Source organism: Sturnus vulgaris (assembly GCF_052056855.1).
Source record: "Sturnus vulgaris isolate bStuVul1 chromosome 38 unlocalized genomic scaffold, bStuVul1.hap1 SUPER_38_unloc_2, whole genome shotgun sequence".
NCBI classification, from domain to species: Eukaryota; Metazoa; Chordata; class Aves; order Passeriformes; family Sturnidae; genus Sturnus; species Sturnus vulgaris.
In genome coordinates, this window is record NW_028275903.1 from 223,392 (window position 1) to 229,556 (window position 6,165).

The window sequence follows — 6,165 nt, forward strand, 5'->3', positions numbered from 1 at the left end:
CTCGGGGCGGAGCCGGGGCTTGGCGAGGCGGGGCACGGAGGTCCCGGGGACGGGACCGGGGCGGGGCCGGGGCGGTGCTTTAGGGGCGGTCCCCAGTGGTCCCGGGCGGCACCGGGGGCGGGGGCCGGGTGATCCCGGAGCGGGTACCGAGCTGTGTTGGGGACGGTGCTGCAGGGGCGGTGCCGGGCCCGCCTCAGGGTGATTGAATGCCCAGAAATCGCCTTCCCTCTGCCCCGTGCTCACACTGAGCTGCGGGCTGCAGCGTGCTGTCGGAGCTCCGCACACAGCACGGATTTGGGCTTCCCCTCCTCTCAAACCCTCTCCCCCTTCTTCCTCCTCCTCATCTTCCTCTTTGTCCTCTGTTACTGCTGAGGCTCTGGAAAGAACTGAAATTCTGCAGGGAGAGATGTCCTCTCGTGGCCCCAGGGACTGCCTCGGCACGGGCCAGGAGCGCCTCCGGCCCCTGCCTTCTCCTGCTTGAAAAGATCACCTGGAGCCCGAGCTCGGGGGGGTGAAATCAGCTGAAATCCAGGTAACTCTGTCAAGTGCCCCCCAGGGACATCGCGGGGCTGGGGGATGAGGGTTTGAAACAGCAAATTCTTTGGAATATACACCTGTCCCTGTGCCGATGCTGCTGAGCTTCCTGCCACAGTATATCCCCACTCCATGAGGCGCTGTGAGGTTATGGCAGTGGGAATTGAGCAGGGAATTCGGGGCTATGGGCATAATTCACGGGAGCTAGCAAAGCTGACAGCCAACCCCAAATCGGGGCACAGCACAGAGAACAATCTGTGTGCTGCCCTGTCAGCTCAAGCTCCTGGGCTGGGAAGTATTGGGAGTTAAATGTATGGAATTACACAAATCACAGCAACTGGCATCACCCAGAGGGACAATCCAAGGCCCAAACAATTCCTCCACAGTCCACTCTGGGAAAAACACCCTGTGCCTGCCAGGAGCTCTGACCCTGCTTTTCCTACCAGCTCCTGAGCAGTGTCAGGGCCACCACGACGCCTTTAAAATCCAGATAAACCCCAAATCCTACACAGTGAATAATCCAAAGAAAGTACTGAATTGTTGTCATTAAAAGCTCAAAACTCATTAAGAATTCTATGACAACAGTGTAATGGACTCCCAGGAACCTCATGAATGCTCTCGGTTTCATTTTTGTGTTATTTTTACTCCCTCATTTGGCAGCTTGGAAAACTTATCCTGGAATTCAGAGGTCAAGCAGGATCGACTTTGGATTGACCTTCACCTCTGTTCCCACTTTGTGCAAACACAACTCGTGCCCAGGTGGGTGAACTCATCACCTCAGCTTTTCACTCCAGAGTATCCCCTCCTTATTTCCTGTAGATGAACTCAGATCCACTCCTCACCTCCACTGGTCATCCAAGCGTCCATTCTGTTCCCCACAGGCCCTGGTGGCCCCAGGGAGCTCCCTTGGCCTTTCTCCTGCCCCTCTGCAGCCCGAGGTCGCTACACAAACAGTTCTTGTGTCCCCTCTAAATGACCCCGGGTTTTCTGCTCAATGAATGGCATGACCCGTGCCCACTGCTCATGATTCACCCAACCAAAATCGAGAGCAAATGTTGCTTGGGCTTTAAGAACTTGAAATAACTCTGAAGCAAAAGAAATCACCTTTTTCTTCTGGTTTTTATTTTTATTTTTTCATTTAAGATGCTGGACTTGCCTCTGTGGATGTGTGCTGAGCTCTCACTGCAGGGGACTGTCAGGCCTGAATGGCTGTGAGTTCGTGTTCTTCTCAGTAGGGAATCAGAAATTATTCTTAGACCATAGAATTGTTTTCTGAAACCTTTCCCCTTTCCTCTTTGTGCCTTTGAATTTTTCAGCTGTTCCCTGTTGTCACTTCCCCTGCCTGACTTCTGTGCAGCTCCTAGCTGGGAAAAACTGGGAAAACTTAGGGGGTACAGAGGTGGAATTTTTGGCTGGATTTTTCTAACATTTCTAATTTTGCTGAACTTATTTCCCAGTGAGAAGAGCACGAGCTCACAGCCCATGCAGGCCTGACAGTCACTGCGGGAAATCTGACACAGTATTAATAAGTAACCTTTCCTGAGAGCAGTCACCACCCCAGTCCTCCAGCCTTGTCAAATGTTTGCAATGAATGGAGCCAAGTTCTAATCCTTAATCTAAATTTATGTCAGCTTTTGTTAGAAAGATACCGGACAGTAAATCATACAAGAGAATTTAAAAATTGCACAAAGAATAACCGGCCCAGACCAAACCCAACCGCCCCCATCAGTGCTCCACCCCAATTTTGGGAGAAACAGTGATACAGTTTATAAATACTCTCCTTCCACACTATTCAGTCCCTTCACCGCACATCCCCAGAGAGGAGTCCCTCAGACCTTGCTCCCCTGAACACCAGGAGAGCTGGAGTTTCACCCAGATCCCACATTCCCATGGCAGTTAATCCCAGCAGGGAGGCAAAGAGGAACCCTGCATCCTCTGACATAGCCCACAGCACGGGCAGCACCAGGAGCCCTCCAGGCTCAGACCTCTGGTGCTGAAGCCTCTGGGCTTTGGCTGATCAAACACCACAGCTCTTGGCAAAGATGCCAGGAGAGTCGTGATTCTTCCTGTCCTGAAAGAGAGGAGGAAAAGAAAATTAAGTCGACTGCAGAAGGATTCCAGCTCTCAACTTCTGCTCTGATTCCTCACTCTGGGGTTTTATCCATGACAAGTGACACCAATTCAGAGTGCCCTTTTCCAGCATTTTTATTCCTAACTATTTCAGATATTAAAAGGATGCTCATTTCTCTTATTGTATTCTTTGCTTAATTTTATTAGCGGCATTTTCATCCCAGACCCCACTTGTCAGTTCTTCAATCCTTTAGCACTGGACTTGGCACAAAGGGATACCCGTGGTGCTGCATCACAAGAAATCCCAAAGAGAAACCCCTTCCAAAACCTGACGGAGGAAAGCTTTCAAGGCACTCCAGAACACAGACAGCTTTTCCTGCCTTGTCAGGCCACACCAATTCTGTCCCATCCACCTGAACTGTGCAGGTGAGGAAAAGGCTTTCCTTGCTCCTCGGAATCACTGTCTGAGACCACAGATGTCCATCCTGGGCAGCACCTGGAAACAACGTGGGAAAGGCAAAATGAGAGTGTTTTCTATCAGAAAATTACTACTACTAATAAAAATAATAATCAGAACTTCTGGACAAATTTAGTAACATCACTTTGATATGAGAAATACAGGCCATGCCCATCCTTGTAGCCCAGGTGAAAACAGGAAGGAGAACTAGAGGAAAAGCAGAGTCCCTTATTTGATCTCTGGACACAAACTGAGGCCTTTTCCCTGTGAAACCAAACTCACCCTTCCAGGGTTCCTGAGATCAGCTACGAGGAGGCTTTTGGCACTCCAAGAGCAGCTGGGTCACAGCTGGATGCGGCTTGGGTCTGGGAGACACCGTGCTCCTTCTGGAATTCTAGCACGCAAATGCCTGCTCCTGGCCCCAGGCCCGAGATAAAATCTGTGGGGTTTTTCCCTGTGCAACATTGTTCACCCCTCCCAGGTTCCTGAGATCTGCACAGAGGAGGCTTTGGCACCCCAAAGGCAGCAGGGTTACAGGTGGGGGCAGCTTGGGGCTGGAGAAATCCTCATCCATTTGGAATTTTATCAGGCAGAAACCTGGCTGGGTGCACAGGTCTCTGGACACGACCAGTGGCCCTTTCCCCTGTGAAACAAAACTCACCCTGCCAGGCTCCTGAGACCACTTAGGAGGAGGGGTTTGACTCTCCAAGAGCAGTCGCAACGAGAGATGCTCACACAGAAGGCCATGCAGAAGAGGAAACGAGCGCACCCGCAGCCCCCCAAGGCGCGCCCCAACGCCCCAGACCCGGCAACCGCCAGCTCGGGCAGTCCCATAAAGCATCCCCCGCCTCCGCAGCGGCGGGACAGGCGGGGCCCGGGGTCCCCGGGTCCGCACGGGCAGTCCCCGCGTCCCGGCCGGTCCCGAGGGCCCCGAGGAAACCGAGCGTGCCCGGAGGCGCGGGCAGGACGGCAGCGCAGCGCCGCCTGGCGGCGGAGCAGGAGAGCAGCGCCGGGCCCCATGGCAGTATCGGTACCCGTGCGCCCCCTGCTGTCCGCGGCGATGCAGCGCCCGATGCCGAGTTCCACGCCCGTGCCGCCGAGGGAGAGGGGCACCGCTGGCTGGGGCCTCCCCGCCGACACGGACAGAAGCCGAAGCAGAAGCCCCGGTGCCATTGGCGGCCCCTACCCAGCGGGCCGGGCTCCGCCGGGCCCGCGGCCCCGCGCGGTATCGGGTCGGCCCGCTCCCGTCTCCGTCGCACCCGGGCCCTGCTCCTGGCATGAAGCGCGTCACCGCCCCGCGCCGTCCCGCCCCCCCGCGCGTCATCGCGTGCGTTCGGCGGCCCGCCCCGGGGGCGGTGCCGGGGGCGCTACCCGGGGCGGTGCCGGGGCAGTGCCGGGGGCGGCACCGGGGGCGGTGCCGGGGCGGTGCCGGGGGCGTTCCCGGTCGCCGTGCCGGGGTAGCCCGGGGAGCGGTTCCGGGAGCGGTTCGGGGGGGCGGTGCCGATTGCAGTCCCGGTCACTGTCCCCAGTCCCCGTCCCCAGTCCTGGTCCCGGTCCCAGTCCCCGGTTCCGGTCCCCGATCCTGGTCCCAGTCCCAGTTTCCCGTCCCGGAACCCGATCACGGTCCTGGTCCCAGTCCCCAATCCCGGTCCCGGTCCCTGTCTCCAGTCCCCGTCTCCGATCCCGGTTCCGGTCCCTATCCAGGTCCCCGTCCGCGATCCCGGTCCCTGTCCCATTTCCCCATCCCGGTCCCCGATCCCAGTCCCGGTCCACGTCCCCCGATCCCGATTTTTCCCCCACCTTTCACACTGATTTTTCCCCCGATTTATCAATGATTTTTTTTCCCCATTTTTTCCCATTTCTCACTGATATTTTCCCCCATTTTTCAGGGATTTTTTTCCCATTTCTCACTGATTTTTTCCCCATTCTTCATGGAGTTTTCCCCCCGTTTTTCACTGATTTTTCCCCCATTTCTCACTGACTTTTTCCCCATTTTCCCCCATTTCTCACTGATATTTTCCCCCATTTTTCATGGATTTTTTCCAGATTTATCCCCATTTCCCACTGATTTTTCCCCATTTTTCATGATTTTCCCCCCCCCCCCGTTTCTTACTTATGTTTTTCCCCGATTTCTCATTGATTTCCCCACCCCCCCCCCCCCCCCTTTTCGCACTGATTTTTTACCCATTTTTCCCCATTTCTCACTGATTTCTTTCGCCATTTTTCATGGAATTTCCCCACCCATTTCTCACTGATTTTTCCCCCATTTCTCACGGATTTTTTCCCCACTTTCCCCCATTTCTCACTGATTTTTTCCCCCATTCTTCAGGGATTTTTTTCCCCATTTCTCACTGATTTTTTCCCCATTTCTCAATTAACTTTTCCCCACTTTTCCCCGTTGCTCACTGATTTGTTCCCCCATTTTTCATGGATTTTTTTCCCCATTTCTCACTGATTTTTCCCCCCCATTCTTCATGATTTACAGGATACTCTATCGTGAATGGAAAGCAATTAAAGGAAGGGGGGAGGTTACCAGCCACCTGGTCAGCTCAGACAGCAGAGCTGCACACGCTTGTGAGAGCCTGTGAATTATAGCAGGACAAGACATTAAATATATTTACTGATTCTAAATATGCATATGCGGTAATACATGCATTTGGAAAACTATGGGGAAAAAAAGAGGTTTATTAAGCTGCAGAAGAAAGAAGAAAAAAAATTGGTTTACAAGGGATGGCAAGCAGTGGATACCAAAAGCTCTAGCCTTACAATTGTTAAAACAACTTCATTAAAGGAGTCGTTCTGTGCCTTCTTTGGGGTGAGGAAAAAAGGCTGAGGGGGGCTCCGACGTGGTTTGGGGCACCCCAAGGTCCCTGGGAGAGGGAGCCGGGCTGCGCTGGAGGAGCAGGTGAGTCGGGCATGGGGGGGGGTCATGGTGGGTGCCAGAACATTGAGAGGGAGGGTGGGTGTAGAATGCATGAAAAACAGAACCTTAAAAAATAGCTAAATATAGTCTAAAAGGAATGTTTTATTGGCTTGTGTTTGGATAGAGGTAGGGTTTTTTTATAGATACTGTAAATAGAAAAGATAAAGAATAAAAATATAGA

The 6,165-nt window shown here is 53.6% G+C and overlaps 2 long non-coding RNA genes across 2 annotated transcripts; one reads left to right on the forward strand and one right to left on the reverse strand.

Annotated features, from left to right (window-relative positions):
* The first annotated feature begins 243 nt into the window (after window positions 1-243).
* Window positions 244-3,030, forward strand: LOC148219514 (uncharacterized). The gene is made up of 3 exons (XR_015799748.1): window positions 244-532; window positions 1,195-1,293; window positions 2,812-3,030. It is a non-coding gene; the product is annotated as an uncharacterized LOC148219514 (long non-coding RNA).
* On the reverse strand, window positions 1,635-3,859 carry LOC148219515 (uncharacterized). Its single transcript, XR_015799749.1, has 2 exons — window positions 3,723-3,859; window positions 1,635-3,100 (listed from the first exon to the last, which is right to left on the reverse strand). It is a non-coding gene; the product is annotated as an uncharacterized LOC148219515 (long non-coding RNA).
* Between the last annotated feature and the right edge of the window lie 2,306 nt (window positions 3,860-6,165).